The 21,569-nt window shown below is 40.7% G+C and overlaps 1 protein-coding gene across 1 annotated transcript in view; it reads right to left on the bottom strand.

Moving 5' to 3' along the window:
• Positions 1-1,301, bottom strand: part of LOC126236649 (sushi, von Willebrand factor type A, EGF and pentraxin domain-containing protein 1) — a 485,510-nt gene extending 484,209 nt beyond the window's left edge. The window contains exon 1 of the mRNA XM_049946110.1: positions 1,203-1,301. The gene's annotated coding sequence lies outside the window, so the exon portion shown is untranslated. The remainder of the gene's footprint in view (positions 1-1,202) is intronic.
• Positions 1,302-21,569: the final 20,268 nt, after the last annotated feature.

Here is a 21,569-nt window from a genome sequence, read left to right as displayed (position 1 = left end):
GAGAATATGACAATACCCCGCCTTATAAAAAGACTATAGATTATCTGTAAAGCTGTGCAGTTTGATAAGGTTAAGGACAGATCCTTGATAGGACACGTTAGAATGAACGTGATAGTCTCACTGAACAAGAAACTGAAGGAAAGTTGGGAATTTTTCTCGTCCACTCTGGACGTTGCTGAATATTGAGACTGCAGTACAAATTGAGTATGATGTAAGTAGAAAAATAAACCATTTCTGCTTTTTCTTGAAATACATATTCTGTCGTGAGATAGCTTTCTTAAAGCCACTGGCGATCTCGTCAACAGACGTTGTCTTGGCCGAAGCTGAGGCTACATTGTGACAAAATTGCGAATTGTTTGACGTCGTTTATTTTAAGGAACCATGGCGATATTCCCATGCGGAAGTTACAGGGAAACCATGGAAAAGGTGGATCCAAAAACCGAAAGAGGATTTGAGGCTGTCTTCCCCAATAATAGTCCGGTGCCCGATAATGCGTCCTTGGATAAGTTCACCTGGAAGGAGTGATAGAGCGAAAAACTTATAATGCCAGATAAATATGCAAACGTGTAAAACAGTCTACTGAAGAAGCTGGATGCGATAAATATGTGAGGAGAAAAGGATTAGTACAAGAGATTAAGAGATGAAGGCTGTCATCAAACAGGAAAACAGACTAATTGCTGTTCTATTATTAATAGGAATATTTATGTAGAAAATATTTTGGAAAATCAGGGGGGTGCCTTGCTGACTCAGCTGATTTAAATGCCATGCGAGTAATCCCTACCTTCTCCGTTCAAGCTTATCAGAGATCTCAGGTTTGTTCTAATAGCTAATGTATCTTTTTGCCCCAAAATGTGTGTTTCAAATCTGCCAGGTCCAATCCGGATTCCACATTATGCTGTATACCTTCCAATAAGGGGTTCTTAAGCTGACTCAGATGTCGGGGTTAGTATCAGAAATACCACTGTGATCAAAGCAGTCTGTGAGTTGTTGAACGGTTCGAAGGTTTATTCCGTATTGAATTTTGACGTAACGTAAAAGGCCTCTCGGTGAAAATTAGACTACACACCTTATGTAAAAGTCTCATACAGATTAACAAGACAGTCATACATGACGTTAAATGCATGTCACTTCTAACTTAGTACCATAAATTCATCGAACACGTATTGATCACGACTGGGAAGTAACATGTCTTTGTAGCTCACCTTTCTGTCACAAATAGATCCTGTAGGCTACAGACATCAATGTCAATCGTTCGTCGGCCGCACAAACACACAGCGCTACACCACAGGTCACAAAGAAAACGCACAACTACCACCCACCGTGACGTGTCGCTCGCAACTGGCTTGGAGACTTCGACGCACCGCGAGACGGCGAACCGAGCCTCCGCGGATGTGCCGGTCCCTACCCCCACCACCTGGCTGCGGCAGCCGGCGGCTGTTTTCTCTGCCAATCAGACGGCCGCTGCCGCCTCTACCTGCCCGCCGTGCGGCCACTTGCGATGCTGCGGCGCAAGGAGTAGCGCGGGAAAGAGGTGCCTCACCAGCTGCGTTCCTTAGTCAAGGATGTTTGTGCGTAACCTTTCGCGTCGCGGGAGGCGTAATCGGGATGGAATGCGGCCTCCCGTTTTCTGTCCCAGCGACGCGATGTGTGGGTGGGTGGATGCCGAAGATATTGTCGGTCCCCCTCCCGTTACTACCTGGAAGCTCAGCTGCTTCACAAAAGTCTGTCAAACCATTTCTCTGCTTCTCCTGACCTGCGTATGGGGGTCGATCACTTTCAATCTGGCTTCCCAAGTATGTCATTCTACTGCTCGTTAATAAAACAATAGTATAGAAGTACTCTAAGGAAGAACACCATTTCAAATATCTGGATGCTTCATCATTTTGGTAAACAGCCCCTTGAAACTGAAATATTCAACATGAAAATCATCCAAGGACATTTGCCGTTCTTACTCTATGCGTAGGACTCAGAGCTATACCGTGTGACGGTAATAAAACAAAGTAGTTCTTCGCTTGTATAAAAAGAACTACAATACAAAAGATTGAAATATGGGATGGCCGCGACCGAACACAGGCCTCTTCACAAGTACAGAGTCAACTTTGGACTTCTGCGTTTTCCTGCATGTCTCTACGGGCTAGATTATCTTGTATTTAAGTCGTAAACGCAACGGGTGGTTCATGATAATTAATACGAGTGAATGGCAAGAATGCGTGAGTTTCTAAGACAATGACTAAATAGCAAAGCTCTTATCAACTCAGAAGCTGCCATAAGGTGGCTTGCAGAGAATAGATGTGGATGAAGTTGTAGAAAATTAACACAACTTATGAAGCATTATTCTATTGGAGAAGGTAAACTGTATCGTTCTCGGATCTGTAAATCAGATCCCACAGTGTTTGTACTGGGTAACGACAGTCCAACGAGGAATTAGAACATGCATCTTAGCATTTTTGTAACATACAGAGCATTGCACACGCGTCAGTCACTTAAAGTGTCAGAAAATTATAGAATCACGTCACTCGAAGGAGCGTTTAAAGCGGACAGGCCAAGATGTTCAGTGGACTTCAGAACAATGCTTGGCCATTTCATTCACGGGTTAGTTTCTAAAATGACAACAGATGTGTTTTGATTTCGCAAGAAGCCGGTGCCTGGTATAGTTAATAAAAAATCCATCAAAGGGATGCACTCAGGCTGCAGCTGTGTCAGTGCGTTGGATGATGTACCATTAGGTGCGTGCACAGGCCTCCATACGTTACGAATAGTACGTTATGCAGAGACATGATGTTTTCTTCTCCAGCTGAATGATAACCAATCACAGCTTTTGGCCTACCAGTTTCGGTACAGTATATGGTTTAATCACACAGACCGACCTAAGTCCAATTCTCTCGTTGTCTGGACGCTGTCCAACAAACAACCTATCTGACAACGGCAACAGGGTAACATTTATTTTAAAATTTTGTGACTTATCAGTCCTCCTATCTGAAGTGTTGGACAGAGTCGATGATTCAGCCACTGTTAATTATATTTTATTTAACGTAGCCAGTCATTCATGTAAGAGGCATTATGTCACAAAGACGTTTTTAAAACTGTTGTTGTATTGTAATACATACGATGAAACCCCTGTGTGAGTCCAATACATACAATCCCATATCTTTGTTTCGACATAGTCAGAAGTTCTGAAGAAATATCTGCTAATATGTTGCAGCAATTTCGCTTATGAGACCAGATGTCGTCCAAACCACTAGATGTATATGTTGGTATCTACTAAGGGCACTAGTGCCCATGCTGTTGTGCACCTAAATTCATCAGCATCATTACCGCGTGTGCTGTAGTTGAGCTGCGTTTGCGCAAGGTTATAGATATATCTTAAATGCTTATGTGTATCCTCGTGCCGATGCGATTCAAGCTAATATACAGGGTATATAAAAAAGAATGAGACCTGCCAGGTTAACTGATGGCGCTAATGCACTGCTTCCTGGACTCAGGTAGGCTCGCCGGCCCCAGATCGAATCCCCCTGCCGGATTAACGACGAGGTCCAGTTTGCCAGCCAGCCTGGATGTGGTTTTTAGGCGGTTTTACACATCCCACTAGGTGAATACTGGGCTGGTCCATATGTCCCAACTCAGTTACATTACTCGCAGACAGCTAATAACGATCGCTCTATTTCATGGCTTACACTAGTTGCAGACTGCTGAGGTACAGTAATTCCAACCTGAGGGGGTATGAGGTGGTGGCAGGAAGGGCATCCAGCCACCCTCTGACATTAACATCGCCAAATCCATAGCAACAGGGCCGACCCCGCATTGAAGTGGAATAAAGGCCCAAGAAAATAGAACAGATGTTATTAACATTCTACATCTTTATTTTTCATGTCTACGTATTTGCAGTACTCTGCGGCTAGAGCGCTCCTAATAGTTAGGTGTAACATGGTCGTCTGTAACGTAACTATGCCGGTGAGTGAGAAATAGCGTTCTATAATCGAGTTTCGAATGCTAAGAGTTTGTCCTCGAATGACGCACCCTCTTCTCCAACATGAAAATTCCAGACAACACACTAGCGCCACGCTGCAACAATCTGCCGCATTGGGTTCACCGTCATCGATGATCCTCTATATGGTCCCGAATTCGCCCCATCCGATTTTCATCTGTTTCCGAAACTTAAAGAACACTCCCAGGACTTCACTTTGATAGTGATGAAGCAGTGCAAGCAGAGGTGAGGTCGTGGCTCCGTCAACAAAGCGAAACATTCTACAGTGACGGTATCCACAATCTGGTCACTCGTTGGGAGAAATGTATCCATCGCTGAAATGACTGTTGATAAATAAATATGTAGACATGAAGAATAGATATGTAGAATGTTAATAACGTTTGTTCTATTTCAAAAGGTGTAAGAGTTTCCACATAAAAAATTCGGATACATTACTTTTGAGCACGCCCTCGTACCTTTAACATATATTTCACCATTTAATATATCCCAAAAACATAACTCCCAAAAACATAACTTGAATTGTATCATCTGAGGGAAGTTTCACCTAGAATCCATTCGCTCTAAACGAATAATATGCTAGGCGAGTGTCTCTTCAGCACAGGTTTAAGGCTACTAAGACCATACTACCATTACGAAAACTTGTGTTGTCTACATACGTTACTTTACTGGCTCTAAAAAGTGAGGACGGGTTGCCGGCCGGTGTGGCTGAGCGATTCTAGGCGCTACAGTCTGGAACCGTACGGCCGCTACGGCCGCAGGTTCGAATACTGCCTCGGGCATGGATGTGTGTAATGTCCTTAGGTTAGTTAGGTTTAAGTAGTTCTAAGTTCTAGGGGACTGATGACCTCAGCAGTTAAGTCCCATAGTGCTCAGAGCAATTTGAACCATTTGAGGGCGGGTAACTGATCACGATTAGGAACAAGAAAGGACCCAGCACAGCGCCATGTGGAACATTCCATACAATAACCTACGGGAACATTGTATTCAGACGAATGCCGGATGCACTGGAAAGAAATATAACGAATATGTCGCCTTTAGGTAGACCCACTCATTTACTTAAGTAGTGACAAAATGGGAGGTAGTAAGCAATTTTAAAAGTCGGGAACTGTGGTGGTAGGTAAGGCAGAAAGATTGCAAGGAAGCGTGAGCGCAGCAGGCCGAACCTAACAAAGTGTAAGCAAAGAGGCGGAACCATGACGGGGCATTACCTGTGTTCCTGCCGACGCTGACTCATCCTGTTGCGATCATCTTCCTTTTTATTCGGCCTTCTTCTCACTCTTGTGGTAGCTTTAGTTCATTGTCTTAGTATAGATCAGCAATGGGCGCAACTTAGTCTGGCAGAAAGTAATAGAGCCTACAGATGTGAGAATGTGTAACTTCAACTTCTCAGTATTATCTGAGCATTAACATTAAAAAAGGGGAACACTTCCTAATTTTCTGAAAAATTATATTTATTTGGTGACGAATCTGCTTTCGGCTTCTAAAGCCATCTTCAGGTAACTACTGAATGTTGCAAACACAGATAAATATGATGTGAAGTTTTCATGGACAGTTTCGAACAAATTTTCTTCTAGAAAGAGCCAGTGAATTGCAGAACTAATTACTGGTTCAGATACATAAAAAATTTGTTTGCCCCCTTTTTTAATTAATGTAATTATTTTTATGTGACAAAAAATGATACGTTTTCTCATGTGAACACTCTGAAATTTCTGTATATTCTGTGCAGATAATATCTGTGTAACTCACACGTAATTTTTATCTATGTTTGCGACATTCAGTTGACGCCTGAAGACGGCCTGAGAAGCCGAAAGTTGGTCAATGACCAAATAAATATAAATTTGTAGAAATTTAGGAGCTGTTTTCCTTAGTAACATTATTATCATGTTCTGTCAAGCACTGACGGAAAATTCATTTAATCTGAGCTTTATTTTTATGTACGTTTTACTTGTTTGTTTTAATATCATTTGGTGACACATCTTTTTATATTGACGTATAAACCAACGACGTAACCAAATTTATACGATATTGCAGTGCCTGTGTTATTCTGATGACAAAATTTCACTGTCGACATTCAGTTCTATAGCTGGTGGTAGCCCTTATTCGCAATTGCGAATTCATCTGATGTGTAACCAAATTTATGTTTTATAGGAGAATGATGTAATTATTACCACCTGAGTTTTAATTTCTAGTGAAGCCTACATTGTCAAGTAAGAGACGGCTAGTTTAATGTAATATATTAAATAAAATTTTTTTAATTTAAAAAATTTTTAGTGCCTAGATCGTTTTTTTTTCTTATAGAATTAAACCATGGCAACTAATTTTTGCTTTTTACAACCATCTTCAGAGCGTCCAAACCGTAAAATAACGGCGAATATGCAGTAAAAACTATCATAGTTAACTATAGTCATGCAGTTACGTACACACGCATTGTGGGCCATCAAGATTATGACATTATGTAGTTAAAAATGTCATCGTGAGTGAGCTAGGTTGTGAACCACAACCTCGCAGGATGGCGCTAGTAAAGAAGGCGAATGGTTAGTTGCATTATTAAAAATTCCATCAATAGGCAACTATATTTAACTGTACAGCAGATATTATAGGGATAACAATTATGTTGCGTAGCCTGAGTTACAAAGGAGTGACCTAGATTTCTGTATAAAATAGTCATCTTCATAAAATTTTCTCAAGGTGAAGAATAAAAGTGAAATTCCATAATCCCAACCAGACTGGCACGACACATTAAAACTAACTGAACTATGTTAACTTGCCCAATGGTATGATTCAACTAGTTTTGACGTGTCGTGCAGGGCTGGTTGGACTTCTAGCACTTCACATTCGTTCTTTAACTTGTGGAAATTTTAAAAAGATTACTGTTGTATACGCCAAGCTAGGTCACCCCTTTATAAGTTGAGAATTCTTGTAACCGTTGCATATACTGTTATCACTATAATATTTGCTATAGAGTTGGAAATAATGGGTTTTATTGCAATTTTTACTAATGCAACTTGCCTCTCGCCTTCTTTATTACTGTCATCGTGCTAGATTATGGTTTACAACCTGGCTCGATCACTATGAAGTTTGTAACTACGTAATGTCATAGTCTTGTTGGTCCGTGAAACAGCTGCATGACTACAGATAATGACGATAGTTTTAACTGCTTATTCACTCCTTTTTTAGGGCAACCTGAAGATGGTTGAAGAAAACAACCGGAACTATTTATCGTGCGTTAATTGGATAAGGAAAAAAGTTTAGATCTAGGCATTAAAATTTTTTTATTTCCTAAATTACTTAATTTCCTCTGCCGCTTTCACCTATAAGCCAGTCTCAAGGTGAGCTCATGCCATTAATGTGTTATCACAGTTTAAAACCGCCGGATGGAATCCAACTGAGGGGTGTACAGTCGGCCGCTGATACCGGGATAACCAGTTTAAGTAGGTGCAGTTGACAAAGCAACGGAGATGTTGACTGCTACGTTTCACCCACTGTTCCAGATATCCCCAAGCACTTTCTGTGGGATTAAGATCGGTTAGTTTAGTGTGCCAGTCGAAGTGAAATAGGGTGCGTGAGTTTTTGTCGGACCACGAACGTATATCCGGAGCTCTGTGGACACGGCTGTTACCATCTTGGAAGATCGGCGTTTCCACAGCATACTCATCTTGAAGGGCAACACTTGGTCTCCCAGAATGCTGAAATGAACAACCTGGTTCATGTTAAAGGTAATCTGAATAAGTGCGTCCAGGTCAAGGTACGTAAAAAAAAAACCCTCCAAAAATCAAAGAAAGACCTCCGGCCTGAATTACACCCACCACACACTATGAGTTAAACGCCACATTAGGCAGTAGGTGCACTACACGACTTGCTTGTTTAAAAATTCACGGACAACAATGCACGCTCCCTGTCAGCTACTGTCCAGTTTCTGTTGTTTGGCCCACGGAAGACGTGAATTTATATGTGTTGCTGTGTGCTAAGTAATCAACTAGAAATGTCTAATACACACATCTCCCTTCCCAATGTTCGCTCAAAAGCTGGTCAAGATGGACGTGTTTTCTCTGGCAGTAGCAACTAATGGTTCAAATGGCTCTGGGCACTATGGGACTTAACATCTGAGGTTATCAGTCCCCTAGAAGTTAGAACTATTTAAACCTAACTAACCTAAGGACATCACACACATCCATACCCGAGGTAGGATTCGAACCTTCGACCGTAGCAGTCGCGCGGTTCCGGAATCAAGTGCCTAGAACCGCTCGGCCACCGCGGCCGGCAGCAGCAATTACTGTCGCGTCTGAAACCAGTTGGCATGACAAAACGTGACATTCTGTGTCACATGTTTAAGTAGTTCTAAGTTCTAGGGGACTGATGACCTCAGATGTTAAGTCCCATAGTGCTCAGAGCCATTTTTCGAGAAGTGCTTCCAGCGACTTCGGCTCCACAACAACCCAGGAGATCCTTTGATTCAACATGATAACGCGCTATCTTACAGAATATCTTACACATCAGTAAGTAGGTTTGGACAGTGTTACCCCATCCACCCTACAGTCCTGACCTAGCTCCCTGAGACTTCCATTGTCTGGGCCATAAAAGGGTGCCATATGTGGAAGATATTTAAAAGTATAACGAAGAGGTAATACGCACAGTGGGAAAATGGCTTAGTGACCTGTACAAGGTGTGGTACCGACAGGGCATACACGCCCTCGTGTGTCACTGGAGGAAGGTCATAGAACGGGAAGGAGATTACGTGGAAAAAATGGGAAATGTAGAAGAAACTTCATTCTTTCTTGTGTGTATATTTCATTTGCTCAATTCCTTTACTGTTGAAGAAAAAAATTATGGTCTGTCATTTTCTGGACGACCCTCGGAAGTGTTCAAGCAAATTAACAGTGGTAGAATGGAGAAAAATGACTCTTTGATGACTTTTTCAGTGAGCTGTACCGTGTCTCGATGCCACTACTGGCTGTGAACGCGGTTTCGCTGGGTACGTACGACTCACTCCCGTCCCCCATCACGACACACAGTCGCCATCTGAGGCGCACACCTGAGACGCGCGGTCAGGAGCTCAGGTCGTCGTTACGCAACGCTGCCGCGCGGCGGCCTGGTGGCCTCAGCTGATCGCCGTGGGATTGGCTGCCGCCATGCGGGATCATTTTTTCTCGTTGTTTGGTTGGTTACTCGGGTTCATCGTCCTGTCGAAGGCACCATCTTCAGAAGCGGTATAAGAGAGCACGCAGAACCACAAAATGCTGTCGACCAGCAAGCAACGCTCAGCGAGCTGATTCAGTATGTTTTGTTGTTCTCAGTGGCTTATAACTGACTGTATCTCTTTTTCAGCAGAGTTTTCTGGAGTATTTAAAAGCTAACAGTCAGGTACTACATGTATGTTAATTAATATAAGAGAAGGAGACATGCATGTGCATAGTCGTATTCAGGGCTTAAAGACCCTCGTATCCAAGTGTCACCAGTTATTTTGAACCTATGTAGCACTTGTTGTAAGTGCCGTATTCTGCGTTTTGGAACTTGTTTCTTCAGACTTTTGGTCAGCATTTGCATTTGTTAACGATTTTGTACTTGTGCGTTCAAATTTTCCGACAGGCATATTTCTTATGTATAATGTTTCTTCACATTTTGTGGTTCTTGACGTGGCCACAGAGGCCTACTGTTCAAATTGTATGATCTCTATATGCAAAAGGAAAATCCTTACTGACTAATCATCGCCCACCCCAAAAATATTAGGACAGAAACTTCAAGTTTGTAGCCATCGTTTAAGAAGGGATTTTCCGAAATTCCACACGTAAGGGAGTGAAATGTGGAATGAAAAGATTTTTTTAAAAGAAAAGTCTGCTGTTAAGACAACTTTGAAGCTAGTTTTTTGAAGCTATATCAGAGAAAATTTGCATTTGTCTTTTAGATTGGAAATAAAAGAAATTCGTAAAATTTAGAAATTTGGGCCCTAAAGGGATGAAATAGAGGATGGAAATTTTTATGAAAATGTTTCACTATATTAAAACATTTTAAAGCTAAATGTGTGAGAATTGATATTTGACATCTCGGTTGAAAATAGAGAAATATGTGTTAGAGGATGAAAGTTTCTATGAAAGAACTCAAAAGCCAGAATTAACTAAAACTTCAGAATACAGCTACCAGAATCACTTTTTGGTAAAAACTACATTCGGAAAATACCGTACTTGTATGGTGTTAATTAGCGTGAAAAGTTTATGAGTCACAGTTTGTGAGCTAAAGCAAAGAAAGCTAGTTAACAGTCACAACGACAAATCGAATTTCTCAGAACTATACAGAAAAAAACGGCTTTTTAATCCGTCAGTTATTAATCGGACCCAATATATGTTTATAAAATTATTTTTGTTGTAATTAAGACTCAAACGCGAGCAAAGTAGCGGGCGATAAGTTAGTAAATTTATGTGTCGAGTATTTGATATTATGTTTTGCAACAATCTGATACGCTACTAGAGTCCTCTAGCTATCCACTGCATACGTAATACTATTCCAATGCAGCGTCCCATCTTACCCACGTGGAATAAGAATCGGATAGCGAAGGCAAATCAAATGTAACATAACAACTGAAACGTTCCTTTCGCCCATCCCTCGGAGCCCCGTAACGTCGCACGAAGTCCCAGCCACAATGAACGCTCTCTCAGCGATGTGCGGCGCGAAAGGCAAATATCGCGACGCATTGCTCCACAGATTGAATCGCACGTCTTTACTGGCGGACCCAGATGCATTCTTTGCACTGCCACAGTATTCAGTCACACTAAATAAGGATCACTAACCTCGCATTGACGCGCGAGGTAGGTTAGACTTCTCACTATTCCAAAATCAATAATTAAAAGCTCCGTAGCTATCTAAATACTTTCAGAAATGATTCCGAGATCTGATTACTGAACTGGGATTCGCACTCTGCTAATGGTTCACAGAACGCCTGCAACTGTCTCTCAGCTATCTCCACAACAGCAGAACAGGAACACAATTCAAAGTCAGCAGGAAATGAGTGATAGAAAGACTTACATGCGTCATCAAACTCAATTTCCACGGAAACGAATATGATACACTGGCTTCAAAGAAACCTCGTGAAGTCGTTCTCGTTCACTAATACATTTACCGCCCAACTAGCTACTTGGATCCACAACTTAGTTTGAGGACTCTGCCTGCTTGGCGCGTACACACTTGCTAAATGGCAACACCCTCCTACGAAAACCATTGACGACTCCACAGCCATCGATGGGAAACGCCCTTTCCTGTTCTCTCAGCTTTCCATACTGGAAGAAATACTTCGTATAAAATAAATAAATAAAATAAAATATTAATTATTGTACATGTATGATAGTGATTGGTTGTAATTAATATTTGCTTATCTGGAACGTGGATGTTTAATTATTTGGTATCAGACGCTTGACAACAGCTTTTTCGTAAGTGCAATGTTATTCGTAGTTGACCGTGAAATGTGATTCAAATAATCGGACTTCATATTTAAATCGTTTCCAAAGACTGCTGCGATAGGTGCGGACTCAAAATCTAAATCTCAATATTAGAATAATTTGCCAGCCATGTCAATACGTCGTACAGAGGTGACTGTCTACTAAGTGTTCTTATATAACTTCAAATATGGCGGTGTGCCAGTTAATAAAATATACGTGCTTCCCGCACCAGTTGTTCTGCAAGACCTCCACCTTCTTAATGAAACATAAGAGTGTCCTAATTGTATTTTGTTTTATCAGCGACATAGCGCTGCAGTTCTGTGCCATAGGCTTTATTTATTTGTCAGAGATTAATTATTTAATTAAGATTTCACGTTTCCGAGGAAACTCACGCACGGCATGCAAATGTGCCTTTATATTGCCCCCTGAATTGCGAGGCGAAAGGACACACCTGCAGGCGAGCAATTCACCTAAAGGCACAAGAAAATCTAAGTTATCTACAACTATTTACATGACATACATTATACAGTATATTATATACAAAATTTGAATGACGTGCGTGCGTCGTAAAAGTTCTTATGTTGGCAAAATAGAGTGCGCGCATGCGCAGAAGCGTCTATGTGACTCCGGCACTGCCGTTATATCGTAAATTTACATCACGCGGCACAGTATTACAGTTCATATTGTTCGTGTGCGCGCGCGTTTCTTATTCGCTGAACAAAGAAAATGTTCCACCAAGATTACATATGAAGAGTACATTCTATGACAGGTAACTTAATTTTAAAATTACAATATTTGTTATAATACAATACAACTTTAGATTGTTGAATGTTCTTAGTTACCTAGTATTGCATTGAAATGCTTCAAAGAAAAATGTCTTTTTGTTTCAGGTTCGTTGACCTATACACATCGTGTCGTTGTTACAGTTTATATTCATCTGCTGCACAGTAATGTTTCACAGGTTAGTGTCGTCGTGGTAAAGTTTTTTGATCACAGTAACATCGCTGTATAACAACGTAATTGATACATAAGCATGTCCGTTTCCTATTTCCATTATAGTCGTTGTGATGCAGTTCGTTGTGACAAAAAGCATTGTTTATTACAGATCAGACGTGACCCGTCGAGTAATTGGTCCATATGCAGTTCGTTTTCGATATTCCGTGGAAGCTTGGTTGTAGAACCTCGGATGGCACATAGCTGGCGTCGATCCTTGGACAGTCCAGGTAAGTGTGTCCGTCACATTTCGAGAACATTCCATTCCCTGAAGTTCCAACCAAAATTCTTCCACTCGTCGTGTTGTTTTCTGGACAGGCACGTTGTGACCATTTAATCCAGTTAACATCTTGAAGTTAGGTACTGTAGTAATGTCACTAGACGATGCACCAATTACGCACTTCACATTTTTAGTTTTTTTTTGCTGAATACAGCTCACCTAAATGTTCGTAGATACTTATCAAAGAAATCGTTCATCGCGTTTACAAAGGTACGATGCATGATGAGTGTCATTAACAGTCTCTTTCACATAGGTTTCTGCGTAGTTGCAGACTTAGTAATGTACGTTAATGTCCGTGAACAGTGGTTCACTACGCAATTTTTTTTTTAAGTTTTTCACATTTTGGCACTCGTTATCGTTCAAATTTTCGCATAGTAACAGTTATAATATACATCATTTTTTTTAAAAAAAAACATAAGTAATCATACATATACACGTCACATATTTTCTTAGCATAAGCATAATACAGTTACACATAAACATGTTTACATCATCATTACATAGCTATAAAATATTACATTGTGTCACATTTGATTACATGAATTGCAGATATTTACGTTCTCTTGAACGGTTTTGCTGGGATTTTATCGATGTTTTTTGTGATGTCATCTGAAATTAAGGTAGGTTAGACACAACATTCATTACATCAATAGGCAAGACCAGGCGTTTTCACCACTCAATAAATATTCAAATAAGAGACAGAAAACTGTTAGATTCCTCGCGTTTTGTGCGTGTTTGTATAGTGTCTGTGTGGCCTTGGCTACTGGTAGATGCTTTTCTTGCTGAGAGATGTGCGTCTAATCTATTTCTCGAAGTAAAAGGTCCCTTCACAGATGACGTCTGTCGGTTCGTCAGGTGTCATAACAAGTCAGTGGTACCTACAGTCACAAATGTTCCGTAAAAAATTAATATATCATTCACTGCTACGTAATCATAAATTTTACTTTAATATTCAGTCTTCTTGGTAGAGCCGCGGCGTTGAAAGAAAAGTTCTTCTGTCTTCAACTGCGTCACTGGTACAGCTGAAATGAAAATTTCTATACTACTTATTATCTATGTTGTAGCAAATAGAGTTTTGCGAGTTGCTTAGCAATGTTTTCATGGATATGACTTTGACATTATTTAGCATGAAATGCTCTAAGATCTCGGTGTGCGTGTAGCCCAATAATTTTGTTAGTTCTAGGATGTTGTAACAGATACGCACCAGGATGCGGTATGTTAACAATTATATAAGGTCCTTCATATAGCAGACGCCACTTAGCATTGCGTCGTTTGAGTGCTACAGATTTATGATGAGTACGAAGTAGTACAAGCATTCCTACCTTGAATTTTTGTTTTGTTTTTATTATGTTTGTGTGATGTTTGTTTCGTATCTGTGCGTGATGTGTCAGTGTAGTCAATACTTCTCTTATTTTCTGTAATTGCTCTTCTAAATTTTCGGGTTTTTTGTGAACCGGTAAAATTATTTCATTAATTGCTCGTGCGTCTAACACTAGCCTAATGCTACCATTTGATTTTTTTGACAACAAGTAGAGGACTACAGTAAGGTGAGGTGGATGGTTCAAAGACCTTCCAGTCTAACATTTGTTTTAGTTCTTGCCACACAGCAGGTCGTTGAGATAACGGTATGTTATATGTCTTGTGGTAGAAGATCTTGTGAGGCTTAACTTCAATCTTGTACACATACGTGTTGATAACACCTAATCGTTTGGTAAAAACTTGTAAATATTTGGATAACACTTCCTGTAGTTTCATACGTTCATGTACACTGAGAGCTGTAGCTTCATTTATCTTATGATCAAGCAATGTTTTCAAGTCCATTAGCTCTGTGTCAGATGAGTGTGTGTGCGTGTCTTGAATGTCGTTGTCAAGTACTAACTGAACCTTGTACCCTGTACAGTGTTTGTCATGCTTTAGAATTCTCCTGTCCAAATCAATAATCATTACACTGCCTTTATCATTTAAAATACATTTACCTATGGAGAAGTCTATAATGCAGTCCTTCTCGCTCATAATATCCAATCCTAATATGCAATTTTTCACAAGGTTTTGTACAACCAGGAATGGCCATTGTACGGTTCCATTACCTATTTTAATGTTTACAAAAACTTGCTTCGTAACCCTACATGACTTATTACCTAGAGCAGTAGTTATTTTACAGTTTTGGGCAGGAAACTCAGGCATAGGCTCCATTTCACACATCTTTTTATAGAAATTAAAAGACAAAACGCTCACAGCTGCACCTGTATCTAAGATAATAGTAGTTGGAATCCCACCTACTACACCAGTAGTAGATGCTAAAACAATTTCATTTGTGTTTGAACGACATTATGTACTGTCTTGCAAAAGTTCATCTGATATATTCTCATTGTGGTTGTATCTTATAAATAAAACAAGTAGTTTTTGTTTAGAATTGTTAGGCAAATCAATATTTTGTTGTTCAATGGTGGTGTCAAATAACTGATTAACATTGAAGTCGCCCCCCAAGAATTCATCAGCCACGACTCGGGGCATAGAAGTGACTGTTTCTAGTTTGTTGGATTAGCATTTGTATTAGGTATTGACACAGATTGAGGTTGTGTATCAGGTGTCACTTCTATTATATTCACATTCGGATATTGCCTGTTGTGATCTCCAAACTTTTGCAGTTGTTGTTGCTGTTGCGCATTATGACTTACCTGTCGGTCGTAAGGTATGCTCCAATTTTGTCCTGGTTGCTGCTGTGGTATAGCAGTGTTTGAATGAAAGTATTGATCGCTACGAGTCCAGCCTTGATGCTGTCTTGGCTCGTAGTTATTATTATTTCTATTTCTGTTTGTGTTTTTGTTGTTGCATTTGTATCCGTTGTTACCGTTGTTGTTATTACCGCGGTGCCTTTTGTATGGATTGCCGCATGAAGTGTTATTACTGTTGTAACTGTTGTTTGTATTGGAATACGCGTGTTGATTTTGATTTCCGTATTGAGACGGCATGTGAGTTTGCTGTTTTTGCTGTACCGCGTATCCAACTGTGGGCGCGTCAGAATTGAGTTGGCAAGCCTGCATGTTTTGCATACCACTAGTATAAACATTGTGGCTGCTGTTTTGCCGCGCGAAGCGCTGATCTTCTAGTAACATGTCAACCGAATCTAAAGCTGTTAAAAAATAATCTGGATCGTCATCCGGAATATGTAAGAGTTTTTCTTTAATGTTGAAAGGCAATTTGGCCTTCAACGCACGGAGTATATCACGTGTTGCGACTGGTTCGTCCAAAAAATGTCCCATGTTCAAGTATTTTTCAAAATATCTGCGTAAGTTACCATTTTTACTGTTAAAAGTTTCAGGTTCTAAAATTTGTCTGCTGAGTCGCTCCTGGACGGATTGCGACCAGAATTTGTTCAGAAAGGCACGCTCAAACTCACTGTACGTGGTACATACGTCAGCTTGACTGTATGCCCAGACAGCTGCATCGCCTTGGATGTAACCGACAATATATGAAATCTTTTTCCGGTCACTCCAAGTGCGTGGAAATGCGTTACTAAAAGATTTAAGAAAAATCACCGGATGAATGGTTCGTTTTTCTGGGATAAAAGTCTGAAATTGCCTGTGTTTTATTAAGCTTTCTTCTTCCTTTGCATTATGATATGGATTTGTTCCACTGTAATTACTGTAATGTTCAGATGGCGAGTAATTACGATAATGTTGCTGTGGTTTACCATGATAATAGCTTGTGTTTGTGTTTGCACGTCGTGGTATGTGTTGTAGTCGTGGTGTGTTTTGTTCTTGTGTGTTTGTCGTGTGCGGTGTGTGTGCGTCATACTCGAATGTATATTGGTTTCTGAACTGTACATTTTGACTGATATTTTCGTTACATTCAGACTGTGGTTGATCAGTGAATTGTCTCATGGGTGCAGTGACGGATTGTACTGCGTCACTAATCAGCTGTTTGTTATTACTGATGTATTCCGCTACGGAGTCGTGCACAATTGTTGGTAAATTTTCACGTATGCATCTATCAAAATGTTTGTCTTTGCTCTCTACCCAATCATGAAATTCTTTATTAATATTTTGAAAATGAGCTGTGGCATCAGATTGTAATCTGTCAGTCAGTTGTTGTTCAACATCGCCAAATTTATTCTGCACGTCAGTAATTCGTTTTTCAAGGTTGTCATGTACTGAAGGATATGTTTGAATTTGTTCAGTAAGAGCTTCACACGTGACATTAAGGTTTTTTACTTGTGTCTGTAAAAGTGCCACGTCATTTGTAGTCTTTTCTTGTCTCGTATTAAGCTTGGAAAATTTCGTACTGAGTTCAGTCATCTGTTTGGTCAGTGTGGCGTCTATAAGTTCCACACGTTTACATAAAGTGTCATTACATGCCTTGATTGCTATGAGCTCAGATTTAATTTCGTCATTTTGTGTCTTTAACTGTTCATTTTGTGTCTTTAAGGTTGTCAGGTTTTCCGCGTTCTGCATCCTTAAGGTTGCCATATTTTCTGCGTTTTGTTTCATTAGCATTTGTAACATGATGGCAATGTTTACTGTATGCAAGGTCTCTGCCCCCGCCGCGTCATTAGACGTGACGTCATGTATTAACATGGGCTCTGACTGAGACTTTGAAATTTTTGTGGTGGACGGCCTATTGTCAAAATTTCCGTTAACACTTGCGTCAATATTTGATGAATCGTCACTACCGGTTGCTGTAGTAAAGTCATTTTCTAACATTTGTCTCTCGTCCGAGTCGAATTGCGTCTGAATAGTATGTCTTTGCTGTTCCATCTTTGCGTATTGTTTTCTAGTTATGACCATGCTTCAAGAAAAAGTTTGACACTGGTTTTAAAATAAAATGCAGTTGAACATGAATCGCGTCAATGGCTGTTTGTTAATTTAAAAATGTAAACTGAATATGGGATTATTGTTAATGGCTGCTGGCGATGTTACAACGTATCGTACAGAAGTCGGCCATATTGTATACTCGTGTATAGGTATTGTTGCAGAAGTTATTGTTTAAGAAAAAGCACTGAGAATGAAATTTATCACTGAAAACTGCTACGCGCGAAGGAAGTACTACAGAATCTACTAATACACTGAATTATGCGTCTGGTCAAGCCTGCCAATGCAAAGATGCTGCGTCTTACCTTATTTTGCTGGAAGCTTCGTTGCGTCTTCCGCAAAATTTTAGAATTGGAAAATATCTTCAGATTTTTGTTGTTTCTCATACATTCAAGTCCAGGTCCACAAAGTTGATTTTTCGCATGAAACAAAGAGAACAATGTAACAAATGACAAAATAACAAGTCCGACACGCAGTCGCCAATATAAAATAAATAAATAAATAAAATAAATAAAATATTAATTATTGTACATGTATGATAGTGATTGGTTGTAATTAATATTTGCTTATCTGGAACGTGGATGTTTAATTATTTGGTATCAGACGCTTGACAATGGCTTTTTCGTAAGTGCAATGTTATTCGTAGTTGACCGTGAAATGTGATTCAAATAATCGGACTTCGTATTTAAATCGTCTCCAAAGACTGCTGCGATAGGTGCGGACTCAAAATCTAAATCTCAATATTAGAATAATTTGCCAGCCATGTCAATACGTCGTACAGAGGTGACTGTCTACTAAACATAAAAAAGTTTACACAGTTACTTAAATCAGATATATTCAACGAATAAGCCTACAGTTAAATAATTCTACTTACTTTCATAAATATAAATTCTTTACAGAATCGAGTGCCTAGTAAGATTGCAACTCGCAGTGTTCTTATATAACTTCAAATATGGCGGTGTGCCAGTTAATAAAATATACGTGCTTCCCGCACCAGTTGTTCTGCAAGACCTCCACCTTCTTAATGAAACATAAGAGTGTCCTAATTGTATTTTGTTTTATCAGCGACATAGCGCTGCAGTTCTGTGCCATAGGCTTTATTTATTTGTCAGAGATTAATTATTTAATTAATATTTCGCGTTTCCGAGGAAACCCACGCACGGCATGCAAATGTGCCTTTATATTCGTTCACCACTAACCCTCCAAACACAGAAATCAGTAATACTCCACTATCAGCACCTCGACTTCTAAGACCCAATCTAAATCTATGACTCCAATATCCTAACGCGTGCTACAGACAGCCCAGCTAAACTTCCTTTATCTTCAGGCGCTTCGGTCAATCATACTCACTAGCCACATGTAAAATACTGCTTCGTGCCAGACCTTTCCAAAGTTTATTTTCAACACGTGCTCGGAAACACCTGCCCTCGCCCTTGAGCCAGCCTCGTAGCTTGCAATACTATCCATTTAGGAGAGTTAAGAAGAGACGAGAGAACCATCTCTGGGCTGGAAAAAGCCACATTCCCCACAGTACTAGCTCTAACCTACACAACAGACACAGGAAGAATATAGCACGTGCGTCCAGGAAATGGTATGTTGTACAATCTAGTAAAATTGTTCTTCAGAATACTTCGAACAAAATTTTGATCATTTGGTTCCGTCACTTTTAATAATATCGGGTGTTTAGAGTTAAACTTTCCCTATTTAACACTTTATGACACGGAAACTAATTACCGTACTGGTACCAAACTTGGTAGCATTAATGTCCAAAGGATGTGGTACGTTATTTCCATGCGTCACAGTGCCACTGTCCAGTCACAACTATGGCCACCAAAAGCCGTAATCAGTCAACGCGATTCATAGTCTCACACACCTGACCAGTCGCAGTGCACTTGTTGACGTGTCAACTTGAGCTTGGACAAAAGGAGCAGGGCATTATTGATGAAACTCTGTTATCAAAACGACAGTAATGCTGCAGCTGCACTTCGAGAATGTCGTTGGCTGAAAGGATTACGGAAGGGTCCTCTTTCTCCACCTGATGTGCAAAGAATGCTGAAAAAGTTCTAATCAACTGGGCGTCGCTCTGGGAAGAGGCCGACGGCCGGTTGCACGGCGACAATGCTACGCGCAATTCCCGATCGTCAGGAAGCGCCCGTGCTGTGTGACGACAGTTGAACATCCCGTGGTCCACTGTACTGAAGGTGCTTAAAACCATTCTCAAATGGTATCCGCACAAGTTCCATATCGCACTGCAGCTTCCACCACAGGGCGCACAACAACGTGTTGATTTCGGTCTTCACTTTCTCGCAAGGATTGAAGTTGACGAGGGCTGACCCTGGACCATCCTATGGTCAGACGATGATCATTTTTCTGTGAGGGTTGAGGTGAACACACAGAATTGTCACGTGTGGGGATCTTCACATCCAGCCACTGTGCGTGAAGTTCCTCTGCATGGTGAACGTGCCACCTTATCGTGTGTGTTCACGGCTACGTTCACGATTGGCCCATTCTTTTTTGAACAGGTTGACGCTCAAGGACCAAATACGTGCAGTGTGATTGGCCAGAGTTGCTGCTATATGCTTCGCCAGCATGTCATACCCGCTCTACAGGAGAGACGCTTTGAACTCAACAGTTTTCATGTAAGATGGGGCCCCATCGCACATCGCCCGTGAAGTGCACCTGCTTCTCCGAAACACATTTGGAAACGATCAAATCATCAGCCGATCGTTTCCAAATGCTTGGCCAGCACGATCACCTAATCTCACTCCCTGTGATTTGTGGTTGTGGGGCTACCTGAAGGACAAGGTTTACCAGGAAAACATTCACACTTGTGCTGATCTGAAGCGCAGCATATCAAGAGAGGTAATAGCATATCTACGGACACGCTTTACTCTGCAATGCAGAATGCAATCTGCGCTTTCATACTCTTCTGGACACTGATGGACGCCATATTAAGTCCCTTTTGTAGCAGTAATGGTACCGGTATGTAATGGTATGATGTACCGTAGCAGTACATTATAAGTATTTTAATTGAATTGATTCTGCATTATTTCTCTTCCCCATGTCCTTGACATTAATGCTACCAAGTTTGGTACTTGTACGGTAATTAGTTTCCGTGTTATAACGTGTTAAACAGGGAAAGCTTAATTATAGCCATCCGGTATATAGAAAGAACACGAAGATATGTTTTTACATTCAACTTCCAGAGTAATCTGGCTATTTTTGGTTCAGGCAGAGATCTTTTGCCAAATTCTTGGTAGGAATGATAGAGTCAATAGAGTCAATTGGTACAAATCTCACAGACGATGCTGTTCCGGACAAGAACGCGCAAGGTTAGAAACCAGTAGTGATACGCAGGTTGGTCTGCAGACGATCAACGAATGATGCGGCGCCTGACATTTGGCACTCAACGTAAACAAATGTAACGTACTGCGCACGCATACGTGGTTGGGCCAATTACTGCTCGATTACCTGGAATAAATCACTGGAAACAGGTCCAGCCGAAATGTACTCTGCCTGAAGAAAAAAGTGAAGCATCCAAAAGACAATGTCCGAGGTTAATGTAACTACTTATACATACACAGTGTGTTCAATTTCCGTTAGGATGCTAGTGTGAAATTCCAAACTGTAATGCTATCTCGTGGCCAGCTGCGGTGTTACGATCCTCGTAATTTTAGTAACAGCCGTGTAGGAGGTCACAGTGCTGCTTCACTACAGCAGGTCTCGTGACCGTGAAATAATAGTACGTGTCTGACAATAGTCGGAAAACAGTGGTGGAGCAATTATGCAACATCAACTTTTTTGAGTCCCCCATCGTTTGTGAGCGACAATTCATTGAATTCGACGTGAATACCGAGAGGCAGATTCGTGGTCTCTTTTTCACGACAATGACCCATCCCACAAAGTGAAGACGGCAAGTTTTTGGCCAGTAAATGGATCACAGTCCTCGATCACCGGCCTTGTTCGACGGATTTGGCCTCAGCCAACTTCTAGTTGTTTCCCGGATTAAAGTTGGCAATAAATGACACAGTTACGAGGTAGTTGAGGACATCTAATAAAACTGTTCTGCCGCA

This window comes from Schistocerca nitens, chromosome 2 (assembly GCF_023898315.1).
Source record: "Schistocerca nitens isolate TAMUIC-IGC-003100 chromosome 2, iqSchNite1.1, whole genome shotgun sequence".
NCBI lineage: Eukaryota > Metazoa > Arthropoda > Insecta > Orthoptera > Acrididae > Schistocerca > Schistocerca nitens.
The sequence above is the reverse complement of the archived record's forward strand: the minus strand, read 5'-3'. Positions and strand labels throughout refer to the sequence as shown.